Raw genomic sequence first — 26,208 nt, 5'->3', positions numbered from 1 at the left:
AATACCCAGTAGTGCAATTGCTGGATCGAACGGTAGCTCTAATTTCAACTGTTTCAGGAACCTCCATACTGTTTTCCAGAGGGGTTGCACCAGCTTGCATTCCCACCAACAGTGTAGGAGGGTTCCCCTTTCTCCACATCCCCGCCAACATCTGTCGTTCCCTGACTTGTTAATTTTAGCCATTCTGACGGGTGTGAGGTGGTATCTCATTGAGGTTTTGATTTGGATTTCCCTGATGCCGAGCGATGTTGAGCACTTTTTCATGTGCTTGTTGGCCATTTGGATGTCTTCTTTGGAGAAATGTCTGTTCATGTCTTCTGCCCATTTCTTGATTGGATTATTTGTTCTTTGGCTGTTGAGTTTGATAAGTTCTTTATAGATTTTGGATACTAGCCCTTTATCTGATATGTCATTTGCAAATATTTTCTCCCATTCTGTCGGTTGTCTTTTGGTTTTATGGACTGTTTCTTTTGCTGTGCAAAAGCTTTTTATCTTGATGAAATCCCAATAGTTCATTTTTGCCCTGGCTTCCCGTGCCTTTGGCGATGTTTCTAGGAAGAAGTTGCTGCGGCTAAGGTCGAAAAGGTTGCTACCTGTGTTCTCCTTTAGGATTTTGATGGACTCCTGTCTCACGTTTAGGTCTTTCAACCATTTGGAGTCTATTTTTGTGTGTGGTGTAAGGAAATTGTCCAGTTTCATTCTTCTGCATGTGGCTGTCCAATTTTCCCAACACCATTTGTTGAAGAGACTGTCTCTTTTCCATTGGACATTCTTTCCTGCTTTGTCAAAGATAAGTTGACCATAGAGTTGAGGGTCCATTTCTGGGCTCTCGATTCTGTTCCATTGATTGATGTGTCTGTTTTTGTGCCAGTACCATACTGTCTTGATGATGACAGCTTTGTAATAGAGCTGGAAGTCCGGAATTGTGATGCTGCCAGCTTTGCTTTTCTTTTTCAGTATTCCTCTGGCTATTCTGGGTCTCTTCTGGTTCCATACAAATTTTAGGATTATTTGTTCCATTTCTTTGAAAAAAGTGGATGGTATTTTGATGGGGATTGCATTGAATGTGTAGATTGCTCTAGGTAGCATTGACATCTTCACAATGTTGATTCTCCCAATCCATGAGCATGGAACGTTTTTCCATTTCTTTGTGTCTTCTTCAATTTCTTTCATGAGTATTTTATAGTTTTCTGAGTACAGATCCTTTGCCTCTTTGGTTAGATTTATTCCTAGGTATCTAATGGTTTTGGGTGCAATTGTAAATGGGATAGACTCCTTGATTTGTCTCTCTTCTGTCTTGTTGTTGGTGTATAGGAATGCCACTGATTTCTGTGCATTGATTTTATATCCTGCTACTTGACTGAATTCCTGTATGAGTTCTAGCAGTTTTGGGGTGGAGTCTTTTGGGTTTTCCACATACAGTATCATATCATCTGCAAAGAGTGAGAGTTTGACTTCCTCTTTGCCGATTTGGATGCCTTGGATTTCTTTTTGTTGTCTGATTGCTGTGGCTAGGACTTCCAATACTATGTTGAATAGCAGTGGTGAGAGTGGACATCCTTGCCGCGTTCCTGACCTTAGGGGAAAAGCTCTCAGCCTTTCCCCATTGAGAATGATATTCGCTGTAGGTTTTTCATAGATGGCTTTTATGATATTGAGGTATGTACCCTCTATCCCTATACTCTGAAGAGTTTTGATCAAGAAAGGATGCTGTACTTTGTCAAATGCTTTTTCTGCATCTATTGAGAGGATCATATGATTCTTGTTCTTTCTTTTGTTAATGTATTGTATCACGTTGATTGATTTGCGGATGTTGAACCAGCCTTGCAGCCCAGGGATAAATCCCACTTGGTCGTGGTGAATAATCCTTTTAATGTACTGTTGGATCCTATTGGCTAGTATTTTGATGAGAATTTTTGCATCCATGTTCATCAAGGATATTGGTCTGTAATTCTCTTTTTTGATGGGGTCTTTGTCTGGTTTTGGGATCAAGGTAATGCTGGCCTCATAAAATGAGTTTGGAAGTTTCCCTTCCATTTCTATTTTTTGAAACAGTTTCAGGAGAATAGGTATTAATTCTTCTTTAAATGTCTGATAGAATTCCCCTGGGAAGCCATCTGGCCCTGGGCTTTTGTTTCTTGGGAGATTTTTGATGACTGTTTCAATTTCCTTAGTGGTTATAGGTCTGTTCAGGTTTTCTATTTCTTCCTGGTTCAATTTTGGTAGTTGATACATCTCTAGGAATGCACCCATTTCTTCCAGGTTATCTAATTTGCTGGCATAGAGTTGTTCATAATATGTTCTTATAATTGTTTGTATTTCTTTGGTGTTGGTTGTGATCTCTCCTCTTTCATTCATGATTTTGTTGATTTGGGTCATTTCTCTTTTCTTTTTGATCAGTCTGGCCAGGGGTTTATCAATCTTGTTAATTCTTTCAAAGAACCAGCTCCTAGTTTCGTTGATCTGTTCTACTGTTCTTTTGGTTTCTAGTTCATTGATTTCTGCTCTGATCTTTATGATTTCTCTTCTCCTGCTGGGTTTAGGCTTTATTTGCTGTTCTTTCTCCAGCTCCTTTAGGTGTAGGGTTAGGTTGTGTATTTGAGACCTTTCTTGTTTCTTGAGAAAGGCTTGTATTGCTATATACTTTCCTCTCAGGACTGCCTTTGCTGTATACCAAAGATTTTGAACAGTTGTGTTTTCATTTTCATTGGTTTCCATGAATTTTTTTAATTCTTCTTTAATTTCTTGTTTGACCCATTCATTCTTTAGTAGGATGCTCTTTAGCCTCCATGTATTTGAGTTCTTTCCGACTTTCCTCTTGTGGTTGAGTTCTAGTTTCAAAGCATTGTGGTCTGAAAATATGCAGGGAATGATCCCAATCTTTTGGTACCGATTGAGACCTGATTTCTGACCTAGGATGTGATCAATTCTGGAGAATGTTCCATGGGCACTAGAGAAGAATGTGTATTCCTTTGCTTTGGGATGGAATGTTCTGAATATGTCTGTGAAGTCCATTTGGTCCAGTGTGTCATTTAAAGTCTTTATTTCCTTGTTGATCTTTTGCTTAGATGATCTGTCCATTTCAGTCAGGGGGGTGTTAAAGTCCCCCACTATTATTGTATTGTTGTCAATGTGTTTCTTTGCTTTTGTTATTAATTGCCTTATATAATTGGCTGCTCCCATGTTCGGGGCATAGATATTTACAATTGTTAGATCTTCTTGTTGGATAGACCCTTTAAGTAGGATATAGTGTCCTTCCTCATCTCTTATTACAGTCTTTGTTTTAAAATCTAGTTTGTCTGATATAAGGATTGCCACCCCAGCTTTCTTTTGGTGTCCATTAACATGGTAAATGGTTTTCCACCCCCTCACTTTCAATCTGGGGGTGTCTTTGGGTCTAAAATGAGTCTCTTGCAGACAGCATATTGATGGGTCTTGTTTTTTAATCCAATCTGATAGCCTGTGTCTTTTGATTGGGGCATTTAGCCCATTTACATTCAGGGTAACTATTGAAAGGTATGAATTTAGTGCCATTGTATTACCTGTAAGGTGACTGTTAACTGTCTGTTGTCTGTGTTCGTTTCTGCTCTTTGCTGCTTTTAGGTTCTCTCTTTGCTTAGAGGACCCCTCTCAATGTTTCTTGGAGGGCTGGTTTCGTGTTTGCAAATTCCTTTAGTTTTTGTTTGTCCTGGAAGCTTTTTATCTCTCCTTCTATTTTCAGTGATAGCCTAGCTGGATATAGTATTCTTGGCTGCATATTTTTCTCGTTTAGTGCTCTGAAGATATCATGCCAGTCCTTTCTGGCCTGCCAGGTCTCTGTGGATAGGTCTGTTGCTAATCTAATGTTTCTACCATTGTAGGTTACATATCTCTTCTCCCGAGCTGCCTTCAGGATTTTCTCTTTGTCTCTGAGACTCGTAAGTTTTACTATTAGATGTCAGGGTGTTGACCTATTATTATTGATTTTGAGAGGGGTTCTCTGTGCCTCCTGGATTTTAATGCCTGTTTCCTTCCTCACATTAGGGAAGTTCTCTGCTATAATTTGCTCCAATATACCTTCTGCCCCTCTCTCTCTCTCTTCTTCTTCTGGGATCCCAATTATTCTAATGTTGTTTTGTCTTATCATATCACTTATCTCTCGAATTCTGCCCTCGTGATCCTGTAGTTGTTTCTCTCTCTTTTTCTCAGCCTCTTTATTTTCCATCATTTGGTCTTCTATATCGCTGATTCTTTCTTCTGCCTCATTTATCCTAGCAGTTAGTGCCCCCATTTTTGATTGCACCTCATCAATAGCCTTTTTGATTTCGATTTGGTTAGATTTTAGTTCTTTTATTTCTCCAGAAAGGGTTTCTCTAATAACTTCCACGCTTTTTTCAAGCCCAGCTAGTATCTTTAAAGTCATGATTCTGAACTCTAGGTCTGACATCGTACTAATGTCCGTATGGAGTAGGTCCCTGTCTGACGGTACTACCTCTTGTTCTTTTTGCTGAGGTGATTTCTTTCGTCTTGTCATTTTGTCCAGAGGAGAATAGATGAATGAGAGAACAAAATGCTAACAGGTTTACAACGTCCCCAGCAAATATACTGTATACAAATCAGAAAAGACCTGAAACCAGGGGAAAAGAAAGGGAAAGAAAGAAAAAAGAAAGAGAAAAAGAAAAAAAAAAGATAAAAACAAAAACAAAACAATACAAAAAAGGCAGAATATGATCAAATATGATCAGGCTAGTGCATAGATCAGTGCCACACACTAGATTTTGGGCGTATTTTGGTCTGTTAGAAAAAAGTGCCTCCTAAAATTTTAAAGGAAGAAAGACATATATGTACAAAATAAGGGTTGATACAATGAAGGGATGGAAGATGACTGTAAAGATGAAAATTATAAAAGATTTTATAAAAGGACTTGGTAAGATAAGTTGTTTGAAAAAAGAAAGAAGATTTAAGAAAAAAAAAAAGGAAAAAGGGAGAGAATGTGATCAGGCAGGAGACTAGAACAAAGCCATACACTAGTGATTTAGGGTATATTTTGATCTGTTAGAAGAAACTGTACCTCAAAATTTTAGAGAGAACAACTTATATATATATGCCAAAAATAAGGGTAACTACTATGAAGGGATAAAATATGACTCTAAAAATGAAAAATAAAAAATGTTTTTTTTTTTTTTAAAAAGGGATTTATAAGATGTTGGTTGAAAAAGGGAAAAAGAAAAATAAAAAAAAGTCAACAAAAATTAACTTTGATGAAATAATGAATCATGGTAAAAAAAAAAAAAAAGCCACGAATCTATGTGCAGTATTCCCCTAGCGCTGGAGGTCTCCTATTCTTGATTGATCAACTTGGTCTTGGCTTGCTGGCTGTTTGTGTTGATCTTCTGGGGGAGGGGCCTGTTGCTGTGGTTTCCAAATGTCTTTGCCGGAGGCGGAATTGCCCCGCCCTTGTCGGTCCGGGCTAAGGAAGCTGCTCCGGTTTGCTCTCAGGAGCTTTTGTTCCCTGCAAGCTCTCGGTACAGCTTTGGAGGACCAGGGCAGAAATGGTGGCCTCCCAATCTCCACTCGGAGGAGCTGAGAACTCGGGGCCCCGCTCCTCAGTGTGCCCCCAGAGAAAAGCAGTCACTTCCGTGTCCCCGGTCTCCGGCCGCACTCCGTGCTCACCCGGCCTGTGATCGAGCGTTGCTATCTCTGGCACCCGACCCCGCGCGGAGTCTCCAAACCCAGCAGATCCCTGCAGTGCGTTCCCGCACCGCTCCTCCCCGGGAAGGAAGGGGAGTCTCCCCGGATCTGCTGCTTGTTGGGTCCCTGCTGGGAGAGCCGTGCCCCGACTGGGCCACAGATCACAGTTTATGGCAACCCCCGAGCTGAGAGCCCGCGACTCTGCTCCGTATCTGCAGCCGGCTTCCCTGCTCTGATACCTGGGAGCTCTGGTGCACTCAGGCACCCCCGGTCTCTCTGTGACCCCAAGGGTCCTGAGACCACACTGTCCCGGGAGGATTCCACCCCCGCTTAGCCACTGCAGCGACGTCCCTCCGCCGAGCCAACTTCTAAAAGGTCCGATTTTGTGCTCCGCGGCTCTAGCACTTGCCAGAAGCGGCCGGCGGAGGCCCCTCCCCCGCCGTCTATCCTCCCGAATATCGCCTCGGATTCACTTCTCCGCACGCCCTACCTTCCAGTAAGTGGTCGCTTCTCTGTTCAGAGAGTTGTTGCTACTCTCCTGTTCGATCTCCTGTTGAGTTCGTAGGTGTTCAGAATGGTTTGATCCCTATTCAGCTGAATTCCTGAGACCAGACGAAATCTAGGTCTCCTACTCCTCCGCCATCTTTACATCATTAGTTTTTGATGTAGTGTTCCATGATTCATTGTTTGTTCATAACACCCAGTGCTCCGTGCAGAATGTGCCCTCTTTAATACCCATCACCAGGCTAACCCATCCCCCTACCCTCCTCCCCTCTAGAACCCTCAGTTTGTTTTTCAGAGTCCATCATCTCTCATGGTTCGTCTCCCCCTCTGACTTACTCCCCTTCATTCTTCCTCTCCTGCTATCTTCTTCTTTTTCTTTTTTCTTAAAATATGTTGCGTTATTTGTTTCAGAAGTACAGATCTGTGATTCAACAGTCTTGCACAATTCACAGCGCTCACCATAGCACATACCCTCCCCAATGTCTATCACCCAGCCACCCCATCCCTCCCACCCCCCACCACTCCAGTAACACTCAGTTCGTTTCCTGAGATTAAGAATTCTTCATATCAGTGAGGTCATATGATACATGTCTTTCTCTGATTGACTTATTTCACTAAGCATAACACCCTCCAGTTCCATCCACGTCGTTGCAAATGGCACGATCTCATTCCTTTTGATGGCTGCATAATATTCCATTGTGTATATATACCACATAGAAGAGTACTGTTTAAGACAGATACATTAGCTTAAAATGATCTCAGTCAAATCTAGTACTGAATGCATATATATGTTATCTGATAGAATTCCCTAAAAGACAGGACAAATTTAGCAAAAATTCACAGTACTTACATATATGTTTTTTAAAAAATATTATTTTTTAACAGAACAGAATCACATGGTACAATACTCAAACTATTCAAAAGAGTATACAATAGAAAAACAAAAACCAAAACCAAACACAAACAAAAAAAATCCTCCCTCCCAGTCCTGTCCTCCAAACACCCAGTTCCTTTCCCTAGAGACAGTTGATATTACCATAATCATACCATTTCTAAAGATCTCTTTAAAAAACAGTATTGTGCAGGGCACATCATATTCATGGGATTAATGGAAACATCAGATGTTTTAATGTCCTGAAAATGGATTGTTTGGGGCTTAGAACTGAATTTCTGGGGTATCCTACAAAAATTCCAAGAGTGCTGCATCACAAATATCTTAGATAGAAGGGAAGAATTTTGCCAGGGACAGCTGTGTTGGAGGACGTGATCTTCCACTACTGCTACACATTAAGGGAATCCCATGTTTTAAAAGTTATAAATTGTGCATCCTGAATTCATTCATTCATTTCTTTAATATGTATTGAAAATACATATGTATGAAAACCTCCCTATGTGTCAGGTACAGCAATAGGCATGAAATAAAATTGTGAACAAAAAGGACTTAGTGCCTGCCTCATGAAGCTAACTTTTTAGGGGAATTGGCTAAATGATTAAGAAATTTAGAAGGTATAATAAAAATCCCTGAAAATGGAAAAAAATATTAAAAATTCATAAAGGATTGCAAAATGAATTAATAGTACAACATTATCACTATTTTTTAAACTAGTAAATATTTTTTACTAGGTTGCCATTTTTTTAAGATTTTATTTATTTGAGAGAGAGAGAGAGAGAGCAAGCGCAAGCACCCTCCTGCATAGAGGGGTAGGGGGGAGGGAGAGGGAAAGAGACTCTTGAGCCAAGTCTAAACCAAGAGTGGCTTAACTGACTGAGCCACCCAAGCACCCCTAAGTTGTCATTTTGATTAACTAGATGGGCCATCTAGCATGCTTTCAGCGAAGCTGCTCTTTGTCCAAATCATTTAGAGCTATTAAAATATTAGGCATTATTATTATTATCCCCGTTTATATTCTCTTTCTCCTCTGTACTTCCATAGTTATCTACAAATTCTCCATCATCGCTTTTATGACATTGCGCTATAATTTAAGTTCACTTATCATTCTTTGCCTATAGTGGTGGGATATTTGAGGACAAGCGGTGTTTTATTTCTTTTAGTATTTCCAGTTTTTATCATATAAACATACCTGTCATATAATAGACTGAATAAGTGAATAAATGAATAACGATCCTAAAACTTGCGGTATGGGTTTTGTGATCTCACCTATTCGCAGAGGATATCTGTTCGCTATTCAATCAAATTGCTTCTGGCCTCATCCTTCTTGGAACAGGAGATCCGAAGGGGATAACTCTTTATCTCAGAACTAATGAGCCGTCCAGTCTCCGTTCATTGCTATGACTTTTTAAGTATACATTTGCGGGGGTTTCAAAAACCATTTGGAAATGTAATTATCATGTTTTCCACCTACATAAATACATAAGGGATGGATTTATTTATGTGCTTAGGTATATAATACGTGTCCTTTTTTTTTTTCCCCTAGAATTTCCCCTTTCTCGGCAGACATTTCTGGGGCAAAGAAGGTTAGGCTATATTTTCAGTCACCGTCCATCAAAGGGAACCCAGAGAAAATATGCATATACCCAAGAGCACCTTTCTCACAGGCCTTGGGTAATGACTCACTGTTGTTTACAAGAGGATTTTGCTTCATGTGAAACAGGTGTTGAAACATTTGGACAGCTCTGTAAAAATTTTAGTGAAATGCGGTGAGCGTTAATCATCAGCTTGCATATTTTCTAAAAAGTGCTTTTGGTCCTCCGAGCCACCTTCAACTTGCAGAGCAATCTTTTCTCATGCTTCCTTTGACTTATTGTCCCCTCCCCTCTTGTAGCCTTCACTCATACCTCACATACTACTGCACCCACCCCTCTCATTACCACCCCGCCCCCGATTTCACCAGCATCCCTCCTTTTTAGTATTCATCCAGCTTCTAAAATTTCCCAACAAATTCCACCACTGAGTGAAAGTGAAGTGGCAATTTCTCTTGGCCGCCGTGTTCGTCGGAACGTGCTGCCCCAGGTGCTTTTCCCTCTACTGTACCACACTGCTTTGTGGATTGCAGCCATGGGTAAGCAGGGAACAAGTAAACCCTCAACAAGATGAAAGTTGATTACTGCGGAATCCCTCGGGGCCCACCCCAGCTTAAATCGCTGCAGTATGTAACTACAGGAATCTGTTACAAGAACACAAATACTGGTATTGTTTCATGGTGTTGCCTGGAAGCATAAAATTTTTCCCACTTCCCACCTTAATTATCTTACCCTTTTTACACATTTATAGTACACCACCCAAGCTCATCAAAAGTCTTTTTTGTTGTTGTTGTTAAAAGGCGGTATTAAGAAGGGAGATGGGAAAAATACCAGATCGTTGTATTTCAGAAGGTGACCAAAAATCAGTAAATCCTTTACTTTGTGCTCTGCAAGTCTTCCCAAAGCAGTTGAAAAATCTGCAACTGACGGCCCTCTGGGAGATATTTTTAGCAATTCTGATGCTATTAAATCACTTGGGGAGGGGAAACACAATGGTCCATCTGGTCTATCTGCACTTTAGACCTAGCATGATGTTTTAAATATCATGACCTCAACAACTGTTAGAAACTCATCCTAATCTAACTCCATCTTCCCCTACAAAGACTAAATCTTCATAGTAAATAAGAGTGAAGCAAAGAATCAAAAAGTGCACCAACTAGAATTTACTGCTTTTGTGATTATCCAACTTAACTGTATAAATACACTGAAGGCAAATCATGAAATGTAACTTTAGACCTCAGTACCCCGCGGATCTTGTTGTTTCATATTAACGAGTTAGAAAGTTTCATAGACCATTATCCTCCCCAAATCTATGTTTTGTTAGCCTCTGCCTGCCTCTGGGCTGGAGGGTGATGTGGTTGGTTGTTTTTTGATTTGGCATCTAAGGTTCATTTCCCTGAATGGCTCTTCCTGTGAGATATCTCCTCTCATATGAGTGCTCCTCCTCCTCCTCCCCTAAATTATAACTGTTGAAGTGCTCCAAGAATCAGTCCTGGGACTTCTTTTCTGTCTAGCTAATCTCACCCAGTCTGGTAGACTTAAATACCATCTATAAACTGACAACTCCCAGATTTATACTTCTAGTCTTGCCCTCTCCCTGGTGCTCCAGACTCATAGAACCAACCACCCACTCAACAGCTCTTCTTGCCTATCTAACAGGCATTCCAAATTCATTATATCCAAAGTAAAGTTCTTGATTTTCTCCCTAAAATCTGATCCTCCCTCAGTGTTCCCCATCTCCATCAATGGCATTTTTGTTTCCACTTGCTCAGGTCACAAACCCGGCCATCCTCCTTCTCTCATTCTACCACATAATTTCTATACCAACCATCAGCAAGTCCCATTGGCTCAATCTTCACGGCATCTCCAGACCAAATTCCCTCATCTCCGCTGCTTGCCCTCTGAGACCTACTCACAGTACTGAGACAGATGTTACAGCCCTGCAGTAGATAGCTCTGTCTTCACCAGTTGATTGCTTTTGTGAAATTCAAGTCTTTGAAAATGCAAGTAATATTCTTCTAGGTTATCTGAATCAACTCTGATGTTGAGAACAATGTAAAAAGTTAGATAAAATATTTTTTAAGTGTTAAAAAGAATCACAGAGCTACCAAGAGAGTAATGAATTATAAGGTCCAAATCTGCAGAAAATGAGAACCCAGAGAGATTAACTCAGTATTCAAAGTTGATTTGGCCAATAGAGAATCTGTCAGTTTGAAGAAAAGAGCTGTGGAACTGAGCTGCAGTTTTGATAGCCTCATGGGACAAGGCTGACTGGAAAAAGTTTAACAAATGATATGACTTTGTACAGGGAAAATGTCCCCCAAATCTGAGGATACATTTTTGGAACTAATAAAAACCCAATTTATTCATGTATATTAACAAGAAACAACAAATGAAACAAAAAAACACTTTGACAATACATAAAAATATGCAGTAGCTAGGAACAAATCTAACAAAAGGTAATAAAACCTCCATGGAGACAGTTATAAAAATTTTGAACATCATTAAGATTTAAATACATGGAGAGATGTACCAAGTTTACGAATTAGAAGACTCAATATTATATAGATGTCAGTTTCTCCCAAGTTGACTTATAGATAAAAATGAAAATGTTAGTTTTATTTTTTAACATGACAAGATGATTCTAAGATTTATATGGGCTAAAAATAATTAAAACACTGGAAAAGAAAAAAAATGTGAGGAAATGTTCTACCAGATATTAAGAATTCTCACAAATCTATTGTAATTAATGTGATTTTTGTCCCAGAGGTACATAAATTGACCAATGCATACAGAGTAGAGAACATCCAAATAGACTAATGCATGTGTGGGCATTTGATATCAGACATAAGTCACTCAAAAGATCAGTGAGAAAAAGACAGCATCTTAGGTCTAGTTTCCCAGAAGCAGACACAAGATGAGGTTTTGTGTCCAAAAGAATGTGCATGACTCCACAAGGAAACATAGCAGTATAAGTGATGCCTTAGGATTGTCCCCCAAAAGGCAAAGGACCTGGACTTTCATACTCTGGCATCCTCAGTCACTGGTTAGGGGCTACCCTGGGGCCGTGTAAATTCCTAGGCACTTCCAAGGTTCTCCAGGTATATAGGCAGAATGGTCTCCAGTAGTCCAAGGGTCAGTCTTCTATAGAAGAGCTGGAGGTATTACCAGTTGGAAGCAAAAGCATACCTGTTCCAAAATTTAAAAAATTATGTAAGGTGATATGGGTGGAGTAGCATCATTCTTTAATGTAGAGAAACTTCAATAACTGACGCTAAAATCATTGGATATTGATAATAAAAGATTGAAATGAGACTTACAAAAAAATGAACTGAAATAGGTTAAGACCAATTAGAGAGTCAAAACCATAAAGCTTTTATAATATACTATAGTACAGGAGAATATTTTCTCTATTGAAGAGATGGGGGAAGGATTTCTTAAATAATATATTAAGAATATTGTTAACAAAAGAAAAAATTAATAATTTTGACTACATTAAAGTAAAAAGTTTCTGTCTGCCAAAAGACATCATTAGAAGAGTAAAAAAGTGAGTAATCAATGCAAGAAGCTACGTGCAACGCATATGCCTGCCAAAGGATTAGTGTCCAGAATATATAAAGAACTGCTACAATCTGACACAAGAAAGAGAGACAAGCCAATAAAAAGTAGAAAATAGTTGAATGGGCACATTACAAAGGAAAAAATTCAAATGGCAAATAAACATGTGAAAAGGTACTCAACTTCATTGCTTATCGGGAAAAGGCATGTTAATTAACATCCCAATGGAATACCACCACACACAGCCATCAGATTTGCAGCAATGACAAAGTCTGAGAATACCAGGTGTTGGTGAGGATAAGAAGCAACTAAAATTCTTTTTTTTTTATTTTTTTATTGTTATGTTAATCACCATATATTACATCATTAGTTTTTGGTGCAGTGTTCCATGATTCATTGTTTGTTCATAACACCCAGTGCTCCATGCAGAACGTGCCCTCCTCAATACCCATCACCAGCCTAACCCATCCCCCTAACCCCCTCCCCTCTAGAACCCTCAGTTTGTTTTTCAGAGTCCATCATCTCTCATGGTTCGTCTCCCCCTCTGACATACTCCCCTTAGGAGCAACTAAAATTCTTATTCACTGCTCATAGGAGTGTCCTTTGGTACAATCACTTTGGAAATGTAGCTTGGCATTTTCTAATAGAGTTGAATACAATGTACGTACTCTGTGACTCAGCAATCCCGCACCTAGGTGTATCCTCTAGAGAAAGGTAAGCACAGGTCAGAGTCTCCAGACAAGAATCTCCATAGCAGCATTTGCTGGTAATAGCCCCAAACTGGAAACAATCCAATGTCCAACTCTAGTAGGATAGATCATTTATTTTGGTATGTGAACACAATGGAAATGAATGAACCACATCCGATTATAACAAAATGAGAGCATTCAAAAACATAATATTGAGTGAAAGAATCCATAAACATGGGAAAACTTCAAGTGTGATGCCGTTTCTATAAAGTTCAAATCATTCAAGACTCAGCAATCTTGTTTAGAGATGCATATGTGAATGGTCAAATTATAAAGAAAAGGGAGGAAATAACTCTTACAGAAGATGAAGGGTTAGCTAAAGAGAGAAGGCGAGCTTCATGAGGAGGAAGGAGTATAAGAAGAACTTGTACATTCTACATTCTTCCAGGTGTATGTTAGAGTTTACACTTAGAAAGTTAAAAAGAAATATGCAAGACCGTGCTGGTTCAAGCAAAGTGAGGTGGGAGGATGTGAAGAACAGATTGAAGCATAATACATTTCAGTGCAGAGTACTTTATTTGGCTGTTTTAACTAATGAAACTCAGCTAATGAGTCCCCAGAGGCACCTTGATTGAAAAGGACTTCCCTGTGCCCTAAGCTCTACTCAGTTTTGGGAGTAACAGTCAAATCCCTGTTTTCCAGTTTGTTTATCATCATCATCATCATCACCATCTCTCATCAGAAAAGATTCTCTGGTGGATAGCAGTAATTACAGATTAGGGGTAAACCTGACTGCCACAAAACACCTCTGGGCTAAACCTTCCCTGTGGCAGAAAACTACAGAGACTTAGTAGGGAAACTTCATTAGTAAGAATTTATCCACATGTTATTTCTTGATCTTAGGCCATCACGTGCACCTTTTAAGTAAGTTGATATATACATGAATATTAATGTTATGTATTTTGTATTTCTAAACTCCTAAGGGTGGGGAAAACTTGTTCAATTTCTTTCTGCACTACTTAGCAGAGCATAGCTAGGTATACCAAAAAAAAAAAAAAACCCTGAGTCTAAATTAATTTTTACTCCCAAATAATGTATTTGCTCAGAGGTCAAGGAATATAATTTCCAGTAGGAGATGTCTAGTGGTCATTGGCAATAGCTGATTTGACTGCTTGGTGTGTGGTTTTGCAGAAAGAAGGCCCTCATATCTTCAGTATATAAACCGTAGGCTGGGGTACCTGGGGGGCTTTGAAGGTTAAGCGTCTGCCTTTGGCACAGGTCATGATCCCAGGGTCCTGAGATCGAGCCCCCCGTTGGGCTCCCTGCTCAGGGGGAGTCTGCTTCTTCCTTCTTTCCCTCTGCCCCTCCCCCCTGCTCATGCTCGCTCTCTCTTTCTCTCAAATAAATAAATAAAATCTTTAAAAAAATAAATAAACCATATGCTGACATCGAGTAGTCAAAAATGGCCAGTGTCAAATAACTGAATCTGTTTACATTTGTGCAGTGGCAAATGGCTATTCATTAATCTAACTAATAATAATTGGAAGCTTAATTTTATAGTTATTTAGAAGAATACACACGTTCATACCCACCACTGTTGAAAAATTCAGGGAACTGTCTCTGGTTTCCTCCCTTTGGGAATTATGTAAAACTCATGGGTGAACAGATCAACAAAATTACTTCCAAGATAGGAAAAATTCTTGCTCTACATCAGATGTAGACAACAATAAAAATCATTTTCCCCTTGACACACTGGCCTAGATTTCTCACACATTTGAAGCACTGGCCAATAGTCTACCTGTCATCCTGGCACTTGACTGATGATTTCTTCATGCTTTTTCTCCCAACTTAACTGTTTCTCACCCTTTCCTGATGGTTCCAAATCCTACTAATCCACCAATGCTCGAGTCAAAAGTCTTCTAATCCACGAAGACTTCCTCTTGTCCTATTAGTTGGAAATAACCGTTCTCTTCCTCATTTCCATACATTTGGCCTAACTTTCCTATAACACCCATCATTTTTATCCTACATCTGCCTTAGTAGATGGGAAAGTCTCTGGAAGGCAATGACTAGGTCTTTTTCAGTCTGATCCTCAAAGTGTCTTGTACATAGTAAATGCTAAACAGCATTTGTTAAGTGAATGACTAAATCATAGCCAGTGGAAATTTTATGTCATTATAACAGAAATGCTCGAAGCTAAAATGTAGTATATCGGAAATATAGTCCTGGAGTTCTATCTTTACCTTTTCTTGTTAAAAGACGATTTTTCTAGGGCAGTTTCAGGTTCATAGCAAAATTGAGAGGAAGGTACAGAGATTTCCCATATGCTCCCGGCTCCCACAGCCTCCCCTATTACCACATCCCTCACCAGAGTGGTTCATTGGTTATAACTGATGAAACTACATTGACGCATCATTATCTCCCAAAATTCATAGTTTATATGCTGATTTTCTCTTGGTGTTGTACATTTGATGGGTTTGGACAAGTATATATGACATGTATACTCCATTTTGGTATCATACAGAGTATTTTCACCACCCTAAAAATTCTGTTTGCTTCATTTATTCATCCCTTCCCCACTCCCAACTTCCAGCAACCACTGATCTTTTTTGTCCCCATAGTTTTGCCTTTTCTAGAATGTCGTATAGCTGGAATCATAGGGAATGTAGCTTTTCAGATGGGCTTCTTTCACTTAGTAATATATTTAAGGTTTCTCTTCATCTTTTCCTGGCTTGATAGCTCACTTCTTTTGAGCACCAGATAATATTCCACTGCCTGGATGTACCACAATTTATTTGTCCATTCATTTGCTGAAGGATATCTTAGTTGCTTCCAAGTTTTGGCTGTTGTGAATAAAGCTGCTATAAACATCCATGAGCAGGTTTTTGAGTAAACATAAATTTTCACTTCCTTTGGGCAAACACCAAGGAGTACGATTACTGGGTGATATGCTAAGAGTATGCCTAGTTTTGTAAGAGGTTGCCAAACTGTCTTCCAAAGTGGCTGCACCATTTTGCCTTCCCATCAGCAATGAATGAGAGTTCCTATTGCTCCACGTCTTTGTCAGCATGTGGGTTTGTCAGGTCTCTGGAATTTGGTCATTTTAAAAGATTTGTAGTGCTATCTCATTGTTGTTTTAATTGCATTTCCTTGATGACATCTGATGTGGAGCTTGTCCTTACCTTTTTCTCTTCTCATTTAGAAAAAAGATGGAGGAAGAAGCTAACATCCATTGACGATCTGGCTTATGCCAAATACTGCGACAAGAGCTTTATACATATTACATCGTTAATTCTCAAAAATAACAATACTTCACAGGCGATAAAACTGAGGCTCAAAGAGATTACATTATTTGTCCAGACTCACAAACAAATAAGTAGGAAATAAATACTAAATCCAGTTTTCTTGAATTCCAAATGCTGAAAGCCATTTTCAGTCAAGTACATTTGATTACTGTTAGCAGAGACCCTCTTATTTACAGAAGTAAGATGAGTTTATTATAAAGATAAGTTAGAAATGTTTAGAAGGATAAACCCTACAAAAGTCCAAAACATGAGGTGTTATAGAGCTGGGCATTGTCACTGAAACTGGATTATGGGTCTGGAGCCAAAGTGACTCGTGGAAACTGTGTTGTTGAGTTCATCATTTTCACACTGTCATGCCTCTGTTGACACAGGTCAGCCACACTTGGTGAAGTCCCTTGTTTCTGTCCTGCATCCATTGGCTTTCTCTTCTTAATCAGTTTCTTCCCCCTATGACTTCAGCTCACATATTGCTTTGGCTTACCACACATGTGAGCCTTTCCTCTCCCTCATAACATCTTCTCTTAAACTTTCTCTTCCAATGGGCAAACACATTTTGGCTATCTTGTTGCTTAATTCAAATTCCATACGTGGAATTTGATAAAAATAGTTCTTTTTGAATGAGGCTGTGAAAGTTAGGTAAGAGGTGTGTTTATAGATTTGTTGCCCTGGGGCATGACAGAGCAGTGGGAGGCGTTAGTGTAGGTGTGAACAGACTATACATAATAATCATCTCCAGCCCAATTCCTAAATAAAGATATCCAGTCCAGACTTGTTTCTGAGCTCCAGATCTTATTTTCAATGGCTTACTGGACCTCTTCTCCTGTGTGTTACAGAGCTATTTCAATAGAATTCAATTTAAGACTGAATTCATTATGATATCAGCAAAAAATCCCACTCTATATTTTTGTTCTCTAGCTTGGCTCCAGAACTGCCTCAGGCTTGTAACAAGTGGTCCTTTTTCAGACATCATTACTTTCTAAATGGGAATGCCATTGTCAGTGTTCATAAGGTTCCAGCACAAATACTCTGTGAGAAATTGTTATTAGATATTTTAAAATTAGATGATCACTATATTCAGATGAAATGAAATATGGAATGCTTTAAAAACCACATTTTTTTTTGAATAAGTGAAATACAAAGTTTATGGCTTATATAACTGTAATTGGAAAAGTATTTTAAAACAGTCTTGAAACAAATTCTATTCAAGAAACTTGGGTTTTTTTCTTTTCAGTTGAATGTTGCATATCAGCTCAATAGCTCTCTTGAAAATTAAATTTAATGTTAATGAAAGGGATTAATGCTCTATATCGAGAATGAGTCACTTACAGTTCCAGGAGTCTTCAACTAAAGGCAACCTTGAAGATTTGCAAATTAGCATATATAAGCAAGAACAGCAAACAAACTATGCGTATTTTATCTTTGAAAATAACCATCCAGCAACTGAGGATAGAAAATGTGTCCGTGTCCCTCTTAGAGATATGGATTTCTTATTTTTATCCAGTACACTTTGGAACAGACGTGTACCTTGAATTGTGCCCACTACATTCAATGGGAAAAATCCAGCATGCTTATCCAACATCAATATTTGCTAAGTAGAGTTAAAATTTTCATCACTAGTTTTTGAAGTTTTTGAAAGCAATGTGGTTTACATGAGATTTCAGGAAAGTTGAAAGTGTAAGAGATTTGTTTTAGAATTAGTTTTTTGTTGACCTAAGTCAAATAAAATCACAGTCTAAAAATGTTGAAATAGAGAGAAAGCTACCACAAAGAATTGAGGTTGATTTTGAAACCAGACAAAATGGCAGTGTCATTCAGACGGAGCATTCAGAAGAGACAGTATGAAGTTGGGCATCAAAGCTTATGTGTGTTTATTATTGAACAACAGGCATATGATTTTGAAGGCCATTAAATTCTCCATAGGCAGGAGTTTGGGGCTATAGAACTCAAGTCAAAGGCGCACAGGAAGGACACCAGTGTTTCTCAAAAGTGTGGTTTGTTGGCCACCTGCAGAAGAATGACAGGCAGAGGTGCGAGCTAAAAGGAAAAAAAAAAAAAGTCCACCCAAATTCTACCCTAGGAACTCACATTTTAAATAATCCCCCCAGGTGAATACCAAACAAACGCTAGGTTAGGTGAACCATTGGAGAAGGTCTGCTGAGCTTTCCTGATTGTTGTGGCTCTGGAATGAGAGGAGCAGGCAGGTAAGCAAATAGGGAAGCTGGGCAGTAGATAAGGTAATGGGAAGGGAATGGTGGGACTCAATATGAATTAGAGAGGCAGTTCCCTTGCAAATACATTCATATACAAGTTTTAAAACCTGTTAGTTAACAGAAACTACCTATGAAAATTGCAGTGCTAACAACTTTTAACTTAAAAGAATCTTGAATGCCTCCATGAGGGGTATTGAACTTGGGACTTAGCCATTTAATTTTTCTTTTAATCTGCTTGATTTTTGCCCCATGCTCTTCTAACTCTAGTTAGCTCCTGTTTTTATATGTTTTGATGCTTTAGGCTCACTTATCATTCTTTGTAATCTCCCAGTATATTTGTTTTAACTGATTTATTGTATCTTCGTTTTTCCTAGATTGCTGTATCTACAGCCCAGGTAGAGTATTTAGTGACTCCCTTAGCTGTCAGACACCAAGCAAAGCCTGATCTCATAGATGTCTTCACACATATAACACCTGTCATCTGAATTATAAAACTTCAATATCTGCCCTTAACTAATAGCATGTGATACCTAGAATGCCACACGTTCCCCAGAAACCACTGATGATCAGCTCTTATCCAAAGCCTGAAGGAGAATAGTGGTATTTTTGGCAGATAACTTAATAGCTTTGTTTTTGAACTACTGTTCTGACTATCCCAAATCTCCCAAGACACATGAGGCAGGTTATTTCCTTAATTTATCACAAAACCATCTCCAGAGAGACTGGATGCCTTTGTTGAAAGTTGCCAGAAGGAAAAATGCTAAGGATTCTAAGGTATTCTAAAATTTTGTCCCAAGTCAATGGGAAACTCAGTGATCTAGAGTTTAAGCACTGGTTCTCAAGGTGTGTTCTGGGTCCCCAAGACCCTTTCAGGATTTCACAAGGCCAGCTATTTTCCTAAAATCACTAAGAAGTTATTTGCTTTTCTTTTGCTCTCATTCTCTCATGAGTGCCTAGCCGTTGTTCAGAAGCTACAAGGCACGATAATGTCATCACTCTAACAGCATTGGAATATATGCTTTTATATTCTTATGTTTTCTAGAATTTTCTAAATTAGTAGTTTCAATGTATAATATGTGCATTTTCAGAGATTAGCTCAGTTTTTTTCTCAGTGTTTCTACCACGCTTTTATGATGCTTCTTTGATTTTACCTGCTATAATCTCTGTAACCTCATTATCATCCAATAAATCATCCAATAAATCCAATATGTATTTTCTTCATATGTGGAAGCACATGAAAAATAAGTAAATTTTGTTGTCTTGGTTGGTAATAATACTTTTGAATTGTTTGTGAAATTTTTCTAAATTTAGAAATCTTCTATAAAACTTATTTTACAATTGTGTTTTATTTTCAAATGAAAAACATTATAAATAAATTCATATTTAGTGATAGATCGTTGAATTAAGTAAGGAAAATTAGAAATCTTACCTTCTCAACCCATGGTTGTTTCATCTATGTCTCAAAGACGTTAAAAGAGATGAAATTGACATATCGTAAAGTTTCCTTGACTCATGTAAGGGACACATCTACTCTAAGTACAACTATACACAACAAATAAAAATATGATAAAAGCTGTCTTTCCTGTTTTTATATACACTAATCATTAACTTCGTTTGCAACTGTTCTAACTAGAAATGAAAAAGTCACTGCGGCATTTTAAAAGCTAATTTACCCCATGGCATTGGCTGCGGAAGCAAGCGCACACAATAGCTGAGGCACTAGTAGAGCTCTGTAGAGTTGATTTTGCTGAATGGCTGCTACATGAAGAGTCAGTGAAAGGAATTACCGCACGGCCACTTTTCAACAATAAGGAAACATGGGAAATGGAAGACTTAGTTGCAAACATGAAGACTAGGTTAATACATCCCCTGCACAATTATACTTCGCCTTACCATTGGGGGAACCTACTGATGGGATTCAACTTGTGGTTTTGCTTATATTCAGCCGAAGTCAGCATCAGCTCATTGTTGAACATACTCTTTCACGGAAATGGTTGACAACAAACCCAAATGGTGCTGAAATGTCAGTGTCGAGTAAGTGTTTTGAGTCTCAGGATTTATCCTGAAACAACTTAAGGGTGTCCTTGATGAAGCTGTAAAATTAGCATTAATTATCATTTGATTATTATTAATAAAACTATTCATTGTATTCATCGTGATCTTGAGTACACATGTTCTTGCTGGTCTAGGATATTCCTCTGTGCTGCTCTTCCATCTGCTGCTTCTCAGAAACTCTACCCCTGACAAACTCTGTTGTCAATGGTTACTTACATCATCTCCCTGATTTGAAATTTCCTTTCTTTTAAAATGGGAAAGCTGATTTCTATCTCACAGAATTATGGTGGGGTTAAAATAAGAGAATTATGTTACTTTTTTATAAGGCTTAAAACTTATAAGATATTATTAAACTTGTTCTTTTAAAATGAACTAATCGGGTGAGAGCTATTAAGGAGGGCACGTGTTGTGATGAGTACTGGGTATTATATGCAACTAATGAATAGTTGAACATTACATCAAAAACTGATGATGTACTATATGTTGGCTAACTGAACATAATAAAATCAAAACAAAAACTAGTAACTAAGCAAGCAAAAAATCAATCAATCAATAATAAAATAAAATAAAATAAAATGAACTAATCGTAAGATCCCATTAGGCAGTCTAATGAGACCCTTTAAGTACTCTTCCCTTTCATTTGGATTCACTTATAGTCCCTTACTCAAAAATTCTGACCATAGTCAGAAATTAGATAATAATTCCACTTATTCTATGCTCTACTTTCTAAACATGAAATCATTTACAAGATGGGCCAAGAATGCATTTGCTATACCTATCTCTAAACAGAATGGAGAGCAGGTGTCTTGCCTGCTGAAGCCCTCATCCTACTTTACTCGAACTCTGTGACAGTTTTGAGGTTAGTAAAAACACAATCAATACTGTCTATCTGCTTAGGTAGTTTCGGTGTACTTTCACAATACCATTTGTGTCATTTTTTCCTTTGTATTTAAATCCAAATAAATACTCAGCACAGAGAATCTATCACCAAGACTGTATTTTCTATGCAGGAACACGCCTTATTTCCATGTACCACTCCTACAAATTCACTGACCCTTTTACAAGTAACCCCTTGGTGATTCACATTTTTTTTTTTTTTTGCATTATTGCCTACACTATACTTCTTGAAGCATTCTCTTCCAAGGCTCCCATCACACGTTTTTCTTCTTTCTCGTGTCACTCCTCTGTTGACAGTTTGCTCTTCACAGGCCCACAGGCTTCTCTGCTTACTTTTCAACATGCTGTTAATACCCTCAGACCTTGCAAAGTGCCTGTGATGCTGTAGTCATTACCTCTATTTCTCTATATTATATTCTCTATAAACAGAGATTTTTTTCTTTATTCATTCAATCAGTAAACATTTATTGTCTACTATCTATCCAGGCAGCATGCTAAGTGCTGAAGATATGATGATGAGTAACAACAAACATGGTCTGTGCTCTCTAATGAATGTAGAATCTCTTATGAGAAATGAACATTAACTAAATAATCACACACACATACAAAACCCCACCTAGCTTTTAATTGTATGCAGAATAAATGCTGTGAAGGCAAGGCACTTCATTCAATGAGAACATACCTCCAAGGAACCTGACTTAGACATGGGGAGGAGAATAGGGAATGAAGAAAGGCTTTGCTAAGCATACCAATAGTTAAAAGAAGACTGAAATTTACCAGGTTATGTGTGGGGTTCATGGACAGCTGCAGGTGGAGGTAAAGGACAATGTGGCTAGTGCTAAAAGACCAAAGATGGGAGTGGCACAAATTGAGGAGGCAGATACAGGCAGAGGCTGGGCCATGCAAGGCTTCAAGGGCTATTCTAAGGGAAGACTATGATGGTGTTTCAAGCCGGGGCTCCTGGCTGAGGGAAGCCATGTCCTACGGATTAACATGGTAAGATTTATTTTAAAAGAACACTTGCAATTATTTTGGTGCATAAGTTTTCTTCTCCTGCGGTTTATCTGACATCTGACTCTAGATGTAGGTTTGATGTCAATGAAAGAAATATGTGACCATGAGGAAAACTGGCCTACCACCTTTTGCAAGATGAGCTTGTTATGACTTTTAAGCAAATCAGTCTCATTAGACATAATATTTGGAATGCCTCTGCTGGCAAGACAAGGCTCTGTGTGATTTAGGTGTTTAGAGGTTGGGCTACTTCATTAAATCATTTAAATCCTCTGAAACATCCCAATTCCAACTCTCAGGGCCCAAGTCTTTCCCAAACAATTTTATAACTTTTTCTGGTTATGAATTCATAAATTCATGTGAGTTCTTTGAACTCAATCTGCAGTGTAATTCATTAGTCTATAGGATCGGATGCTTAGATCCTTTGGCTAGAACAGTCCTGTGAACAAAAGGTAAAAGAGACTCTCATAAGGCAGTATAGAATGCTTCTGACTTTTTGACAGAGATTTTAGCCAAAGATTTAAAATCTTGAGTTTATTTCTTTTTTTGTAAGCCTTCTGACATGGTTGGAAATGGCCATTTCACCCCTACAGCCCTTGTAATCCTCATGACCTTCAGAATTTTCAATGACCAGGCTTTGAACTTCTTTCTATGTGCTCACTGCTAAAATGTAAAAAGCCATTCCACCTCTGCTTGTCATGGACTGCCAGTGCCCCATCCTATCCTATCAACATGATCCTTACCTTCTTCAAACCTAACTGCAAATCAGATTACATTATAACTAAGAAACTCTATTCATCCAAAAACACCATTAGGGAAAGAAAAAGCAGAGTGGGAGAAGAAATTTGCACCACATCGTGTCTTACTAATTAGTAAGAAAAAGACACTAGAATGACTAAAATTTTAAAGACTGACAAGTTTAAAAGACTTATGCTTGGTAACTGTCAGAAAAATGTGGGATAACTAGAACTTTAATACACTTCTGGTAAAAGTCTAAGTTGGTACACTTTGGAAGACTCTCTGGTATTATTTCCTAATGCTGAATATAAGCATACTGTATGCATTAGCAACCACTTCCATATATACACATATCCAAAAGAAAGAAGTATAAATGTGTACCAAAGACATATAAAATTGCTCAGAATGGCACTATTCATAATAACCAAACACTGAAAACCACTCAAATGTCCATCAACAGTATAATGGATAGAAAACAATTGTGATATATTCGTACAAAAGAATGCCAGACAGCATTGACAATGACTGTGGCCATATACAACACGGATCAATCTCACTAACATGTTGAAGAAAAGAAGCTAGTAAAAATGGAATGCAGTGTGTGGGTTCATTTATTTAAAGTTGAAAAAGGCAAACTTATCTTTGTTATTAGAGGTCAGAAGAGGGACTATCTTTGGAGAAGAGATAGGAGCACAGAGACAGGTGTTTCTGGGTACTGGTAAAGGTCTGTTCCTTAACCTGGGGGATGGTTACATGGGAATTTGGGCATTTCCACATGCGCGCGCGCGTGCATGCATGCGTGTGTGTGTGTGTGTGTGTGTGTGTGAGATACATAAATATCATACTTATTTAGTTTAGTTAACCAATCCCAGATCCTCATTTCCTTGAAGGTACATCATGCAATCACTTCCCCTAATATTCACCAACTCATTGAGAACGGAGTCTACTCTGAATAATTTAAGCAAAGAAAGATTTGTAGAAACAACAGGCAACTCACAGAAACTCCAGGAGGCCCAGAGAACCAGGTGGGGTGTTACACAGACAGGAAAAGTGTAGCTGGGAACAGTATAGTCAGGACCTGTGCCTACAGCTCACCACAGACCCCAGCGAAAATTCCAGGTGCTTCTGCCAACAAACTTTCCTGGCCTTCAAACTCCTGGTCATGAACTTCTGCTTCATGTTGCTAACTTCCGCCTCCAACTCTTGTGTCGCTTTGAATTGAGGAAATCTAGATTCCATGTCTGTTTCCCATCTGAAAGGGAGTCTGGGAAATATAAGAGAGCTGCCTTGGGCATGCAGGACTCACAATGTGGGAAACAGACAATTGTCAAAATGTTGTTCGAAAGGTACTGGGCACTAAAAATAACAGACTCCCACTACAGTTATCACAGTAATTATAGTAGCTCACACATAGGCCATGGGACCACCTCAGCTTAACAGAAAACAATGGCGGATGGTTCAAACAGTAGTGCCTTTGGAGAAATACATATCACTTATTAAATTGTCAAGATTCTCTTTCATCTTATCATGGAAACTGGATTATTTAATAAATATACTATTTTGAAATATTAAATGTGGACTACCACCTTACTCCTCACTCCCAAATAGGCTCGTATTGTTTTGTAATGGCAAAAATACTGGGAAGAATTTAATCTCTATCAATAAGGCACTAGTTAAATAGAAGACATACTTGGGAAGATGTCCAAGACAAACTGATATGTGAAAAAAGCTAATTACAGAACAACATGAAGAGTAAATATGAATAGAAAGCGATTCCATTAGTATAAAAATCTAACATTTACTTAATCTATCCAACTACTATGTATATGGTCATATGCTCATATGTGCAAAACATTTTCCAAAAGGGTATTCAATGCACAGCATGCTTCAAAACTGGGTGACGTTAGGGTGTAGTTGGGAAGATCTTATTTTCATTCCTAAGTTCTTTTCTAATAAGCATATATAACTTTGATGTTTGAAAAAAAAGAAATTAATACAGTTGAAAAAAAATAAAAGGAAATGTTTGGGAGCTAGAAGTTAGATATCAACTGAATTCAAGCCAAGTGTCCAGATAGGAGTGTCTGAAATGGCTTTCCCCTTTCTGATGATGATATATTTGGAAAGGTCTGCTAGGGTATTTCTAAGGAAACTTAGCAGCTAAGTCCAAACCATCATCTCCATCAAAAAAGGGAGTTGGTCTGTGCGTTATGGGAAGATAAAAAGGGGAAGTGAACTGAATATTACATTAATAACAAAAGTAAACATCTTTGTTTAAAACAACAACAATCCGGCAGCAATTGAATCTCAGCAGACAGAACCAGACGAGAACAGCACTAACTGCCCAGATAAGACCTTGCCAAGAGTGAAAGTATCAGCAAGAGGAAATGTATGCTAGTCTGAAACTCAATTAATTTCATCAAGGGTATCACTGAAAACAAATTATCATGTCTGATAACACAAAACCTTAGCAAGCCAAAGGACAAAGATAACGTTCATGTTCAAAGACTTGCAGTTTACTTTGTTTTTAGTAAGCTACATTTTGTCTAAACCTATGAGGAATAATTAAAGGATGTTTCCTGTGCTGTTTCTGGTATTAATTAAAGCCGTCCAGTGGTACCGGTAGGAGAACAATAGTAATAGAGCTAGCCAGTTTCATGTGCACTGCTTGTTGCAAATCAACTGAGGAATTTGCTTTTCAGTAGTAGCTGAATCTCACCTCTTCATATTTGGAGGGAAAGTGATGCCAAGTGTATCCTTTTTCTCGATAATTGCCCTTCATTTTTCTTTGGTCAAATTAAGAAATGAGCCAAGTGGAAGCATGACATCTGCCCAGGCACAGAAGGACACTACTCTGCAGGTGATCCAAGTCTCTACAGTAGCCATTGGCTCATACACATCCAATCACCGTTGTTTGGTCACTCCAATGGAGCTGTTTTTGCTTTTGCTTTTTGATGTCTTAAAGCAAAATGTAGAGTTGAGGGAACAGCTCAGGAATGAAGGCTGTGGCTCTGTGTTCTCACTCCCAACTGTGACTCATATCTCTAATGAGGCTTGTGGCAGGCCACTTAACTCCTGTGTCTCAGTGTCTCC

This window comes from Eumetopias jubatus, unplaced genomic scaffold (assembly GCF_037043125.1).
Source record: "Eumetopias jubatus isolate StellerSeaLion01/CBP00866 unplaced genomic scaffold, mEumJub1_p1.0 scaffold_7, whole genome shotgun sequence".
Lineage (NCBI taxonomy): Eukaryota > Metazoa > Chordata > Mammalia > Carnivora > Otariidae > Eumetopias > Eumetopias jubatus.
The sequence above is the reverse complement of the archived record's forward strand: the minus strand, read 5'-3'. Positions refer to the sequence as shown.